At 42.0% G+C, this 14,913-nt stretch overlaps 1 protein-coding gene across 1 annotated transcript in view; it reads left to right on the forward strand.

Annotated features, from left to right (window-relative positions):
• Positions 1-14,913, forward strand: part of ZNF341 (zinc finger protein 341) — a 186,818-nt gene that overhangs the window by 37,522 nt on the left and 134,383 nt on the right. The gene's annotated exons all lie outside the window — the stretch shown is intronic.

The following is a 14,913-nucleotide window of genomic DNA, read 5'->3' on the forward strand; positions in this document are numbered from 1 at the left end:
GGTGCTAATAATCCACCTTTATCTGCCATATTTTCCAGGATGGATGAACAGGATCAACGCTTGGATCAATTTGCACTAGCCTTGCAAACCCTGCTGACTCGCACTGCACATTTGGACCAAAGTGTCCCTCAAGTTATGGTTGCTCCTGTTTCCGCTGCTGCACCTAGTTCTACTAGGAGCATGTCCGGTTCTGCACCTCTACCTCAGCGATATGGAGGAGATCCTTATCAGTGCAGAAGGTTTTTGAACCAGGTGGGCATTTACTTTGAGATGTTACCTCAGGCGTTTCCCTCTGACAGAGCTAAGGTGGGATTTCTCATCTCGTTACTCTCTGACACAGCTCTTGCCTGGGCTAATCCCTTGTGGGAGACTAATAAACCTGTGATTTCAAATTACCCTGAATTTGTGGCCTCCTTTCAAAGGGTATTTGATGTTCCCGCTCGCTCCTCCTCTACTGCTAAACGACTTGTGTCCATTCAGCAAGGTACAAGATCTGTTGCTCAGTATGCCATTGAGTTCCGTACGCTTGTCGCAGAGGTAGGTTGGAACAATGAAGCCCTTGTTGCCGCCTTCTTTCATGGGCTCTCTGATGCAATTAAAGACAAAGTTGCTGCCAGAGATTTACCAGAGGATCTCGAGGCATTGGTGTCTTTTTTTTTTTTTTTTTTTTTAAAGAGGCCCTCTTTCAAGGAGCGCTTGCGGAAGCCTCCTTTTCCGTTGTCTCCTATATGTTCGTTCCCACCCATGCCTCCCTCTCCTCCCATGCCTCCTGGTCCCGAGTCACCAGGTACTGCTGAGCCGATGCAGTTGGGATTCACGCGTCTCTCCGCGGCGGAGAGGGCCTTTAGGAGGAGGGAGGGGCTCTGCCTCTATTGTGGGTTACAGGGCCACCTTTTGAAGTCTTGTCCTACACGGCCGGGAAACGCTCACACCTAAGGTCCTGTCGGGGGCAGACCTTGGGTGGTTTATCCTCGTCCCCGGGACCGCTACAGGAGAAACCTTTGGTCACGATTGTCCTTTCCTGGGTGGACTCCTCCATAGTCACCCAGGCTCTTGTTGACTCCGGTGCTGCGGGCTATTTCATTGACAGTGCTTTTTTATCAAAGCACTCCATTCCTGTTTTGCCTCGGTTCGTTCCGCTTGCTATTGAGGCCATTGATGGCAGGCCCCTTCAGCCCGCACTCGTACTCACGAAACTGCTCCGTTATCCATGGCTTTTGGGGCTCTCCATTTTGAAACCCTCCAGTTCCAGGTGATAAACTCTCCGCATTTTCCGGTTGTTCTGGGTTATCCCTGGCTCCAAAAACACAATCCCATTCTCGACTGGCGCAGGTCCGAAATTTTGTCGTGGTCTCCGCAATGTATTTCCACTTGTCTTCGGAAACCAGTTAAAGTCTTGTGCACTTCTTCGGTAACTCAATTGCCAGAGGAGTACCGAGAGTTCCTAGACATTTTTGACACGGTGCGTGCCGGTACGTTGTCTCCTCACCGGTCTTACGATTGTGCCATAGACCTGCAACCTGGAGCCATTCCTCCTCAGGGCCGGGTTTACCCTCTGTCTGTTGCGGAGAATTGTGCTATGGAGGGGTATGTTGCCGATGCTTTGTCGGGGGGATCATCCACAAATCCTGCTCTCCTGCAGGGGCTGGCTTCTTGTTTGTGAAGAAAAAGGGTGGCGAGTTAAGACCATGCATCGATTATAGGGGTCTTAATCGTCTTACCATTTAGAATGCTTACTCTATCCCGCTCATTACAGAACTCTTTGACCCCCTCAGGGGAGCTACGGTCTTTACTAAACTTGATTTGAGAGGAGCGTACAATCTTGTTAGGATCAAGGAGGGCCACGAATGGAAAACAGCATTTAACACCAGGAGCGAGCATTATGAGTATCTTGTAATGCCCTTTGGCCTATGTAATGCTCCTGCTGTTTTCCAGGAATATATTAATGATGTCCTACGAGATATGTTGCAACAGTGTGTTGTGGTGTACATAGACGACATCCTCATACACTCACCCACACTTGAGGCTCATCGTTCTGATGTTACACGGGTTCTTCAGAGACTACGTGAGAACAGCCTGTTTTGTGAACATGGGAAATGTGAGTTCCATCAGACTCAAGTAACCTTCCTAGGTTATGTTATCTCCGTTGCAGGGTTCTCCATGGATCCTGACAAGTTATCTGCAGTTCTGCAGTGGCCTCGCCCAGTTGGTCTTCGGTCTATTCAAATTTTTTGGGGTTCGCCAATTACTATAGAAAGTTTATTAAAAACTTTTCTTCCTTGGTCAAACCTATCACAGACATGACCCGTAAAGAGCATGATCCACTCCATTGGTCACCTACTGCCATTAAGGCCTTTGATAGTCTTAAGACTGCCTTTGCTGCCGCTCCAGTTCTGGCTCATCCTAACCCTGTCCTGCCTTTTGGTTCTTGAGATCGATGCGTCTGAGACTGGAGTAGGTGCCCTCTTGTCTCAACATCCTATGCCTGACGGTTCCTTGCATCCGTGTGGTTTCTTCTCTAAGAAATTGTCTCCAGCGGAGTGCAATTATGAAATTGGCGACAGGGAATTACTGGCCATAATTTTGGCACTCAATGAATGAAGGCATCTTCTCGAGGGTACTAGCGTGCCAGTGCTCATTCTTACTGACCACAAGAATTTAACTTATCTATCTGAAGCAAAACGTTTGTCGCCCCGTCAGGCCAGATTGGCATTATTTTTGTCTCGGTTTAATTATGTGGTCTCCTACCTGCCTGGTAGTAAGAATGTTAGGGCTGATGCCCTCTCTCAACAATTTTCGCCTCTGTCCAAGGAGGAGTCTGTACCTACTCCAGTTATACCTCCTGACCATATTTTGGCTACCATATGTACTAATTTGACTTCTCCCTTGGGGGAGGAGATCCTGGCTGCACAAACCAATGCACCTCCTGAGAAACCTAGTGGTAAGTGTTTTGTTCCTGAGAATCTTCAAACTAAACTTTTGCACACTTACCACTATACTAAAGCCGCAGGTCACCCAGGCAAGAACCACATGATTTGGTCTGTCACTCAACAATTCTGATGGCCAGGTCTTCGTTCTGATGTTGCTGCGTATGTTGCCTCCTGCTCACTTTGTGCACAGAATAAGACTCCTCGACGTCTTCCTGTGGGTTTTCTTCAACCTATTGCTAATGGTGAGCGTCCTTGGACACATCTTTCCATGGACTTCATTGTCGAGCTCCCTGTTTCCAATGGCAATACTGTTATCCTTATGGTGGTTGACCGTTTTTCTGAAATGTCACATTGCATTCCCTTGAAGTTGCCTACCGCTCAGGAGCTTGCTTCAATTTTTGCCCGGGAAGTCTTCCGTTTACATGGGTTACCCAAGGAGATAGTGTCGGACCGGGGTAGCCAGTTTGTCTCCAGATTTTGGCGTTCCTTTTGTGCTCAAATGGGGATCCAGCTTTCCTTCTCCTCGGCATATCACCCTCAATCCAATGGGGCTGCGGAACGATCTAATCAAGCTCTGGAACAGTTCCTCCGTTGCTATGTCTCAGATCACCACAATAATTGGTCTGAACTGTTACCTTGGGCAGAGTTTGCTTGTAATAGTACTATTAATGCTTCCTCCAAGTTATCCCCGTTCATGGCGAATTATGGGTTTCAACCATCCTTGTTGCCCGATTCATTCATGTCTCAGGGTATTCCGGCTTTGGAGGAGCATCTCCGGCAACTCCGTTCCACGTGGGTGCAGATTCAGGATTGCCTTCATCGTTCTATGCAGCGCCAAAAGTTCCAGGCTGATCGTAGGCATCTGCCCGCGCCTTCCTACCAGGTTGGTTAGAGAGTTTGGCTGTCCTCCCGCAACTTGAACCTTTGTGTGCCTTCCAATAAACTGGATCCCTGTTATGTTGGTCCTTTTCAAATACTCCAACGGGTCAATCCTGTGGCCTATGCTCTTGACCTTCCTCCTGCAATGCGCATCTCCAATGTTTTTCATGTCTCCCTCTTGAAACCATTGGTTTATAATCGGTTTACCACTGTATTGCCTCGTCCCCGTCCTATCTTTGTTGACAACCATGAGGAGTATGAGCTCAGCGGCATTATTGACTCTCGTATGTCCAGGGGCTGCGTACAGTATTTGGTTCACTGGAGGGGCTACGGTCCGGAGGAGCGTTCATGGGTTCCCTCCTCTGATGTTCATGCTCCCGCCCTCCTCCGTGCCTTCCATGCCTGTTTCCCCAATAATCTTTTTGTCCTCCCGCGGGGAGGGGTCGTTGAGGGGAGGTTACTGTTTGACGTCCTGGTTCCTGATCCCTGGCTTGTTCCTGACTCTGTTGTTTTCCTTGTTCCTGATTCTGGCTCGTCTAACTACTTGCTTTGGCTCCTGACTCGGCTCGTCTGACTATTCACTTTGGCTCCTGACTTGGCTCGTCTGACTACCAGCTCTGGTTTGATTCCTGACTTGTTATTTGACTTATGGACTTTTTATTATTTTTTGCTATTAATAAAGGTGTGATTATTTTTGCACTTCTCGTCTCAGTCTGATTCCTGGCATCCTGACACATACATTGCAGACATGTAATCCTGATGTTAAGGAATTTAGGAATTTTCCAATGCCGGCCTATAGGAGGGGTAGGAACCTCAGGGATGAGCTGGTGCATGCAGATATTGGTCCTTCTAACAAAAGTTACAAAGCTATATTGGTAAAAAATAATTTTGTCAGCTTTCCCTGTCTTAGCTGCTCTAATTGCAATAACATTATTAAAGGGCCTTCTTTTTGTCACTCGAGTACAGGAAAGAAATATGAGATTAGAGGCCATTTTACCTGCAATACTGATTTTGCAGTCTATTATATTAAGTGCCCATGTGGGCTTGGGTATGTGGGGGAGACCACCCTCACTGTCCGCGAGCGCATAAATCAACATAAGAGTAACATCAGGACCAAGAAAACAAATTCACCTGTTGCCAATCATTTTTTATCTGCTGGTCACAACCTGAGCCAACTCAGGTTTCAAATTTTAGAACATGTTAAAATTCCTAGGAGGGGTGGCGATAGATCTAAAATTCTGAAAGTTAGGTAGACATTTTGGATTAGTAAGCTTGGGACTATGTACCCAAAGGGAATGCATAGAGAGTTTGGTCTTTCACTATGTCTGTGATGTGTGTACTTATATTTGTAATATATATTATGATGATGATCTTATATTTGTAATATATATTATGATGATGATCTGTAATTTGTAATATGAGAAATGTCTTGCCCCCCTTTTAGCCTAATGGACATTCTGTGTTGCTGTAATTCAATATTTTGTTTAGTGAATCCAATATATGTAATTGCACCTTGTGTTAAGACTATAGGTAGGTCAGGTGGATAGGGGGTGTGGTTTGGAGGTTTTTAAGGCGTGAGGATCTCAGGTATATTCTTACATGATTAAGGACTAGATCTGAAATGTTGTATTTTTTGGTCTGGCTGTTCAAGCTGTTTAGCTGAATAAATCCGTTCTAAGATACTGGTGGTGCTGCTTCTTTTGTTTGCTGTTTTTATAAACGGAGAAACATTCTATTGTTCATGTAAAAGAGATGAAATTAAATCTGTTTAAATATATATTTTCATAAATTAAAGTCAGATTAAAGCTAGTTAAATTGATATTGAAATTAACAGTAAAGGCAAGTTTCTTTTGTTCTTGTAGTAACAGTAGAAAGCTTGGAATTGAATTCGCAAGTGAAATCAAAAGAAGTGAAGTTATGAATATTACAGGAACACAAATCGAAGAGCTAGGTAGTTTGTAAAACATCTTGGAGCATAGGTGTGTTTGGTCACGTTCTAGTTCTTGTTTGTTATCTTCTTCTTTTATTCCTCATAGAAATTGTACATTCGTAAACATTGTCATGCATTCTGCTATATAGCAGCTTTGGGGCTGGAAATCAGAAAGAAATGTATCATTAGGATCTTCAAACAGACATTATTATGAAACATAGTAAGCTCTATCAGTAAAAAAACTTTTACTTTTAGTGTCTCTATAAAGTTATAAATGTACATATTTCTTTGTATCTTATGACTGTAGCAGGAGCCTAGTTTTGTCTCATCCTAGGGTAGAAGTTACACCTCTTAAGTTGATTTTCATTGATATTAGATGAGGAGTGTAGGTTTTGATACACTATACTGATCTAGTATTGTAAGTTTCATATATATGTTTCTCTTGTTAAGTGTATCCAGTCCACGGATCATCCATTACTTGTGGGATATTCTCCTTCCCAACAGTTGCAAGAGGATCACCCACAGCAGAGCTGCTATATAGCTCCTCCCCTCACTGCCATACCCAGTCATTCTCTTGCAACTCTCAACAAAGATGGACGTAGTAAGAGGAAAGTGGTGTATTATAGTTAGTTTTTTAACTTCAATCAAAAGTTTGTTATTTTTAAATGGTACTGGAGTGTACTGTTTCATCTCAGGCAGCATTAGAAGAATAATCTGCCTGTGATTTCTATGATCTTAGCAGAAGTAACTAAGATCCACTGCCGTTCTCACATATTCTGAGGAGTGAGGTAACTTCAGAGGGGGAATGGCGTGCAGGTTTTCCTGCAATAAGGTATGTGTAGTTAATATATTTCTAGGGATGGAATTTGCTAGAAAAATGCTGCTGATACCGGATTAATGTAAGTTAAGCCTTAAATGCAGTGATAGCGACTGGTATCAGGCTTATTAACAGAGATACATACTCTTATAAACTTGTAATATAAAACGTTTGCTGGCATGTTAATCGTTTTTATATATGTTTGGTGACAAAACTTATTGGGGCCTAGTTTTTTTCCACATGGCTGGCTTGATTTTTGCCTAGAAACAGTTTTCTGAAGCTTTCCACTGTTGCAATATGAGTGGGAGGGGCCTTTTTTAGTGCTTTTCTGTGCAGATAAAAATACTGACAGAGACATTCAGCTTCCCTCTGCATGATACAGGACATCTCTGAAGGGCTCAAAAGGCTTCAAAGTCGTTTTTGAGGAGGGTAACAATCACAGTAGACTGTGGCAGTTGTTGTGACTGTGTTTAAAAAACGTTTTTGTCATTTATTATTCTGTTTTTGTTATTAAGGGGTTAATCATCCATTTGCAAGTGGGTGCAATGCTCTGCTGACTTGTTACATACACTGTAAAAAAATTTGTTAGTGTAACTGCCTTTTTTCACTGTTATTTCAAATTTTGTCAAAATTTGTTTCTCTTAAAGGCACAGTAACTTTTTTTATATTGCTTGTTAACTTGCTTTAAAGTGTTTTCCAAGCTTGTTAGTCTCATTGCTAGTCTGTACAAACATGTCTGAAACAGAGGATACTTGTTCATTATGTTTAAAAGCCATGGTGGAGCCCCATAGGAGAATGTGTACTAAATGTATTGATTTCACCTTAAACAGTAAAGATCAGTCTTTATCTATAAAAGAATTGTCACCAGAGGGGTCTGTCGAGGGGGAAGTTATGCCGACTAACTCTCCCCATGTGTCGGACCCTTCGCCTCCCGCTCAAGGGACGCACGCTAATATGGCGCCAATTACATCAGGGACGCCCATAGCGATTACTTTGCAGGACATGGCTGCAATCATTAATAATACCCTGTCAGAGGTATTATCCAGATTGCCTGAATTGAGAGGCAAGCACGATAGCTCTGGGGTTAGACGAGATACAGAGCGCGTAGATGCTGTAAGAGCCATGTCTGATACTGCGTCACAATATGCAGAACCTGAGGACGGAGAGCTTCAGTCTGTGGGTGACGTCTCTGAATCGGGGAGACCTGATTCAGAGATTTCTAATTTTAAATTTAAGCTTGAGAACCTCTGTGTATTGCTTGGGCAGGTATTAACTGCTCTGAATGACTGTGACACAATTGCAGTGCCAGAGAAATTGTGTAGGCTGGATAAATACTATGCAGTGCCGGTGAGTACTGATGTTTTTCCAATACCTAAAAGGCTTACAGAAATTATTAGTAAGGAGTGGGATAGGCCCGGTGTGCCCTTTTCCCCACCTCCTCTATTTAGAAAAATGTTTCCAATAGATGCCACTACAGGGGACTTATGGCAGACTGTCCCTAAGGTGGAGGGAGCAGTTTCTACTTTAGCAAAGCGTACCACTATCCCGGTTGAGGACAGTTGTGCTTTTTCAGATCCAATGGATAAAAAATTAGAGGGTTACCTTAAGAAAATGTTTATTCAATAAGGTTTTATTTTACAGCCCCTTGCATGCATTGCGCCTGTCACTGCTGCGGCCGCATTCTGGTTTGAGGCCCTGGAAGAGGCCATCCATACAGCTCCATTGACTGAAATTGTTGACAAGCTTAGAACTCTTAAGCTAGCTAACTCATTTGTTTCTGATGCCATTGTTCATTTGACTAAACTAACGGCTAAGAATTCCGGATTCGCCATCCAGGCGCGTAGGGCGCTGTGGCTCAAATCCTGGTCAGCTGATGTGACTTCAAAGTCTAAATTACTCAGTATTCCTTTCAAGGGGCAGACCTTATTCGGGCCTGGTTTGAAAGAAATTATTGCTGACATTACTGGAGGTAAGGGTCATACCCTTCCTCAGGACAGGGCCAAATCAAAGGCCAAACAGTCTAATTTTCGTGCCTTTCGAAATTTCAAGGCAGGTGCAGCATCAACTTCCTCTGCTTCAAAACAAGAGGGAACTTTTGCTCAATCCAAGCAGGCCAGGAAACCTAACCAGTCCTGGAACAAGGGCAAGCAGGCCAGAAAGCCTGCTGCTGCCTCTAAGACAGCATGAAGGAGCGGCCCCCTATCCGACAATGGATCTAGTAGGGGGCAGACTCTCTTCGCCCAGGCAAGAGATGTTCAGGATCCCTGGGCGTTGGAGATCATATCTCAGGGATATCTTCTGGACTTCAAAGCTTCTCCTCCACAAGGGAGATTTCACCTTTCAAGATTATCTGCAAACCAGATAAAGGAAGAGGCATTCCTAAGCTGCGTACAAGATCTCCTTGTAATGGGAGTGATCCATCCAGTTCTGCGGACGGAACAAGGACAGGGGTTTTAGTCAAATCTGTTTGTGGTTCCCAAAAAAGAGGGAACCTTCAGACCAATTTTGGATTTAAAGATCCTAAACAAATTCCTCAGAGTTCCGTCATTCAAGATGGAAACTATTCGAACCATTTTACCCATGATCCAAGAGGGTCAGTGCATGACCACAGTAGACTTAAAGGATGCCTACCTTCACATTCCGATTCACAAGAATCATCATCAGTTCCTGAGGTTTGCCTTTCTAGACAGGCATTACCAATTTGTAGCTCTTCCATTCGGGTTGGCTACAGCCCCAATAATTTTTACAAAGGTTCTGGGCTCACTCAAGTTTTCAAATTGCCAAATCTCATACAGAGATAGTTCTGGCATTCCTGAGGTCGCATGGGTGGAAAGTGAACGAATAAAAGAGTTCTCTATCTCCTCTCACGAAGGTTTCCTTCCTAGGGACGCTAATAGATTCTGTAGAAATGAAAATTTACCTGACGGAGTCCAGGTTATCAAAACTTCTAAATGCTTGCCGTGTTCTTCACTCCATTTCACGCCCCACGGTGGCTCAGTGCATGGAAGTAATCGGCTTAATGGTACATAGTGCCATTCGCGCGCCTGCATCTCAGACCGCTGCAATTATGCATGCTCAGTCAGTGGAATGGGGATTACACAGATTTGTCCCCTCTACTAAATCTGGATCAGGAAACCAGAGATTCTCTTCTCTGGTGGTTATCTCGGGCCCATCTGTCCAAGGGTATGACCTTTCGCAGACCAGATTGGACAATTTTAAAAACAGATGCCAGCCTTCTAGGTTGGGGTGCAGTCTGGAACTCCCTGAAGGCTCAGGGTTCATGGACTCAGGAGGAGAAACTCCTCCCAATACATATTCTGGAGTTAAGAGCAATATTCAATGCTCTTCTGGCTTGGCCTCAGCTAGCAACCCTGAGGTTCATCAGATTTCAGTCGGACAACATCACGACTGTGGCTTACATCAACCATCAAGGGGGAACCAGGAGTTCCCTAGCGATGTCAGAAGTCTCCAAGATAATTCGCTGGGCAGAGACTCACTCTTGCCACCTGTCAGCGATCCATATCCTAGTTGTAGAGAACTGGGAGGCGGATTTTCTAAGTCATCAGACTTTTCATCCGGGGGAATGGGAACTCCATCCGGAGGTGTTTGCTCAATTGGTTCTCCATTGGGGCAAACCAGAATTGGATCTCATGGCGTCTCGCCAGAACGCCAAGCTTCCTTGTTACGGATCCAGGTCCAGGGACCCAGAAGCGGCACTGATAGATGCTCTAGCAGCGCCTTGGTTCTTCAACCTGGCTTATGTGTTTCCACCGTTTCCTCTGCTCCCTCGTCTGATTGGCAAAATCAAACAGGAAAGAGCATCGGTGATATTGATAGCGCCTGCGTGGCCACGCAGGACCTGGTATGCAGACCTAGTGGACATGTCATCCTTTCCACCATGGACTCTGCCTCTGAGACAAGACCTTCTAATACAAGGTCCTTTCAGTCATCCGAATCTACTTTCTCTGAGACTGACTGCATGGAGATTGAACGCTTGATCCTATCAAAGCGTGGCTTCTCCGAGTCAGTAATTGATACCTTAATACAGGCACGAAAGCCTGTCACCAGGAAAATTTACCACAAGATATGGCGTAAATATCTTCATTGGTGTGAATCCAAGAATTACTCATGGAGTAGGGTTAGGATTCCTAGGATATTGTCCTTCCTCCAAGAGGGTTTGGACAAAGGATTATCAGCTAGTTCTTTAAAGGGACAGATTTCTGCTCTGTCTATTCTTTTACACAAGCGTCTGGCAGAAGTTCCAGACGTTCAGGCATTTTGTCAGGCTTTAGTTAGAATTAAGCCTGTGTTTAAACCTGTTGCTCCTCCATGGAGCTTAAACTTGGTTCTTAAAGTTCTTCAAGGGGTTCCGTTTGAACCCCTTCATTCTATTGATATCAAACTTCTTTCATGGAAAGTTCTTTTTCTGATAGCTATTTCCTCGGCTCGAAGGGTCTCGGAGTTATCTGCCTTACATTGTGATTCTCCTTATCTGATCTTTCATTCAGATAAAGTTGTTCTACGTACAAAACCTGGGTTTTTACCTAAGGTTGTTTCTAACAAGAATATCAATCAAGATATTGTTGTTCCATCATTATGTCCTAATCCTTCTTCAAAGAAGGAACGTCTTTTGTATAATCTAGACGTAGTCCGTGCCTTGAAGTTTTACTTACAGGCTACTAAAGATTTTCGCCAAACATCTAACCTGTTTGTTGTTTACTCTGGACAGAGGAGAGGTCAGAAGGCCTCGGCAACCTCTCTTTCTTTTTGGCTTCGGAGTATAATCCGTTTAGCCTATGAGACTGCTGGACAGCAGCCTCCTGAAAGGATTACAGCTCATTCTACTAGAGCTGTGGGTTCCACCTGGGCCTTTAAAAATGAGGCATCTGTTGAACAGATTTGCAAGGCTGCAACTTGGTCTTCCCTTCATATTTTTTCCAAATTTTACAAATTTGATACTTTTGCTTCTTCGGAGGCTGTTTTTGGGAGAAAGGTTCTACAGGCAGTGGTTCCTTCCGTTTAAGTTCCTGCCTTGTCCCTCCCATCATCCGTGTACTTTAGCTTTGGTATTGGTATCCCACAAGTAATGGATGATCCGTGGACTGGATACACTTAACAAGAGAAAACATAATTTATGCTTACCTGATAAATTTATTTCTCTTGTAGTGTGTCCAGTCCACGGCCCGCCCTGTCCTTTTCAGGCAGGTCTAAATTTTAATTAAACTACAGTCACCACTGCACCCTATGGTTTCTCCTTTCTCGGCTTGTTTCGGTCGAATGACTGGATATGGCAGTGAGGGGAGGAGCTATATAGCAGCTCTGCTGTGGGTGATCCTCTTGCAACTTCCTATTGGGAAGGAGAATATCCCACAAGTAATGGATGATCCGTGGACTGGATACACTACAAGAGAAATAAATTTATCAGGTAAGCATAAATTATGTTTTTTTAAGACCACAGGATTAATTATATATGAGACTATTTGCATCAGTTCTATTTACTGTAGATTGCAGTCCTCTCTGCCAAATGGTCTTGGCTGGGTGAGATCCCCTCTTCTTTCTAATTAACATAGCATTTAAGAGTTCAAAAGAGAACATCTATATCATTACCTAGATCACAGGAACCCCTTGGTTAATGGAGTCAATAGTCAGTGTTTTGGTGGAAAATATGCTCAGGAGCTCTTTGACTTTTCTCAATATACTTTCTGATCTGAGAGAAACATATGCCAACAGACATGATAATTTAACACCACTGCTCACTGAATTTTGTTTGAAGCTTAATTGGGCTCAGGAAAAAACAGTTTCTGTCTGGGGAGATGGCTCATGTCACTTGGGTGTGAATTGTCCCCTGCAGAGTTTCCAATATGCAACCCCAGGCAAATTAGCATTGCAAGTCTCTGTATGACATAAAAAAGAATGAATCTTACAAAAGTAATTGTGTCTAATCTTCATGTAAGTGTAAGATACTCAAATGAATATATATATATATATATATATATATATATATATATATATATATATAAACTTGAGTGTGAGGAGCTCTCTCTGTAGCTCAGTGAGGTAGCTTCACAGGACCGTATGGGGACAGGGGATTTGTCTTACTCTCTGAAAAGTTATATCCACACGCCGGAGAAAGTTTATACAGAGACAGCGAAGTACTCCAAGAGGCTAACCACTAATCTACACAGGAAGCTCAAGGGATAACTTTACCATCAGAAGCACATCCCTACATACTCCAGGAGGCTAACGAAACTGGAATAACCATCTAATTTGCATACAAGGAGGAGATCAAACTATCTACACATACCCCCAGTGCGGCATACTTACCTCATTAGATTGGGGTAATATCTGGTAAGGGTATTAAATACCATCTATTACTTCATATCAACTATATGTTGGAGATCCACCACGGACTAAATACACTTTAAGGACTTATATGAACTGTCTAGTTTACTATTTTTCATCTTTATTATTATACATATCTTAAGTTTTAGTGGATATATAGGCGCTGTTAAATCCTTGTAAACACACACATATATATATATATATATATATATTCAGACAACATATTAGATATGAATATACAAATCTGGGAGATTATCTAGCCTAGAAAGTTGAAAACCTGAAAGTTAAGATTCCAGCATGTCTTAACCTATGTACTTTTGGAAGCATAGAATGTTTTAAGGATTTAAAATGAACATTTTTAACAACATTATTTCTTTCATTTCAGGCACCTAGTAAGTACACATATAATTAGTATTTTAAATAATATCCTATGTGTTTTATACACTCAAGAATAAATATACAGATGTGAAATATTAATCTGTATGGGATAGTTGTCCAATGTAGACATAGTTTTGTGAATATGACCTATATTTGCTGATCTCAAGGTATGTGTGTCATATTGAGATGATGACTAGAAAAAGTAATTAAACCCATGATGAAGATATTATAATCCTTAAATCGTTTCATAGAAAATATGATTTTAAACACATTTTAATATATTATAAGTGGAATATATTCATGTTTGGTCTTAAAATGATCAGAGGAAGTGACACTGTGTGGACCATATATGAAACATATGATTTATTAATACAAGAGATTATAATATGCTGAAAATAATAACAATATAAGGAGATATTTGGAATGTATTAAAAATAAATAAGACTGCATTTACTGTTGTCTGCTGCCCCCTAGGGGATTGGAACTGATATGACAGCCAAATGAATTGTCTATTAAAACAAATGCAAATCCAGATAACAAACCAATGCTCAGCATCCGAAGGGCCAATCCGAAAAGACAAGCATCGTGGGGCGTAACCAAAAAGATTCACCAATGATTAAAGGGACATGAAACCCACATTTTTTCTTTCATGATTTAGAAAGAGAATGCAATTTTAAACATCTTTCTAATTTACTTCTATTTTCTATTTTGTTTTATTCTCTTGATATTCTTTGCTGAAAAGCATATCTAGATATGCTCAGTAGCTGCTGATTGGTTGCTGCACATAGAAGCCTCATGTGATTGGCTCACCCATGTGCATTGCTTTTTCTTCAAATAAGGATATCTAAAAAATGAAGCAAAATAAATAATAGAAGTAAATTGTAATGTTGTTAACATTTGTATGTTCTATCTGAATCATGAAAGAAAGATTTTGGGTTTAGTGGCCATTTAAGATATATAAGCTTAATGCAAGAGGAGAAGAAAAAAGCTGCTGACTTTTGCTGAGCTCTGGTGACTGAAAACTTGTTGCGTTGGGACACAGTCATTTTTAAGCAAATTGGGCTACTTCTTCTTATCCACATTGCAAATACCCTTATTTTCATATGAGGTGAAACAAGAAATATTGGAAGCTGAAATATCAATTTGGTTATTTTTGGTGAAGTATATGCGATTGATTGATAAATATATGTATAATATTTAAATCAAAGGTATTTGGTAATTATAACTAATTATAGTTAGTAATTTTAAAAGGACAGTTTGTATTTTAAACTTGTGTTTCACAGTCTTGTGTAGTCTTAACTATTCACTATTGCTAAATAATTTATTTGCCAAATAAAGATCCTTATTATTGCATATTTCTAAATCAGACCTATTATTGTAAGTAAATATCTCTGGTGTATAATTTATCTTTGCAAACATATATTTATATATTTTAATATGTAATTAGCAAGAGTCCATGAGATAGTGACGTATGGGATATACATTCCTACCAGGAGGGGCAAAGTTTCCCAAACTTCAAAATGCCTATAAATACACCCCTCACCACACCCACAAATCAGTTTTACAAACTTTGCCTCCCATGGAGGTGGTGAAGTAAGTTTGTGCTAGATTCTACGTTGATATGCGCTTCGCAGCAG

This window comes from Bombina bombina, chromosome 1 (assembly GCF_027579735.1).
Source record: "Bombina bombina isolate aBomBom1 chromosome 1, aBomBom1.pri, whole genome shotgun sequence".
Taxonomy (NCBI): domain Eukaryota; kingdom Metazoa; phylum Chordata; class Amphibia; order Anura; family Bombinatoridae; genus Bombina; species Bombina bombina.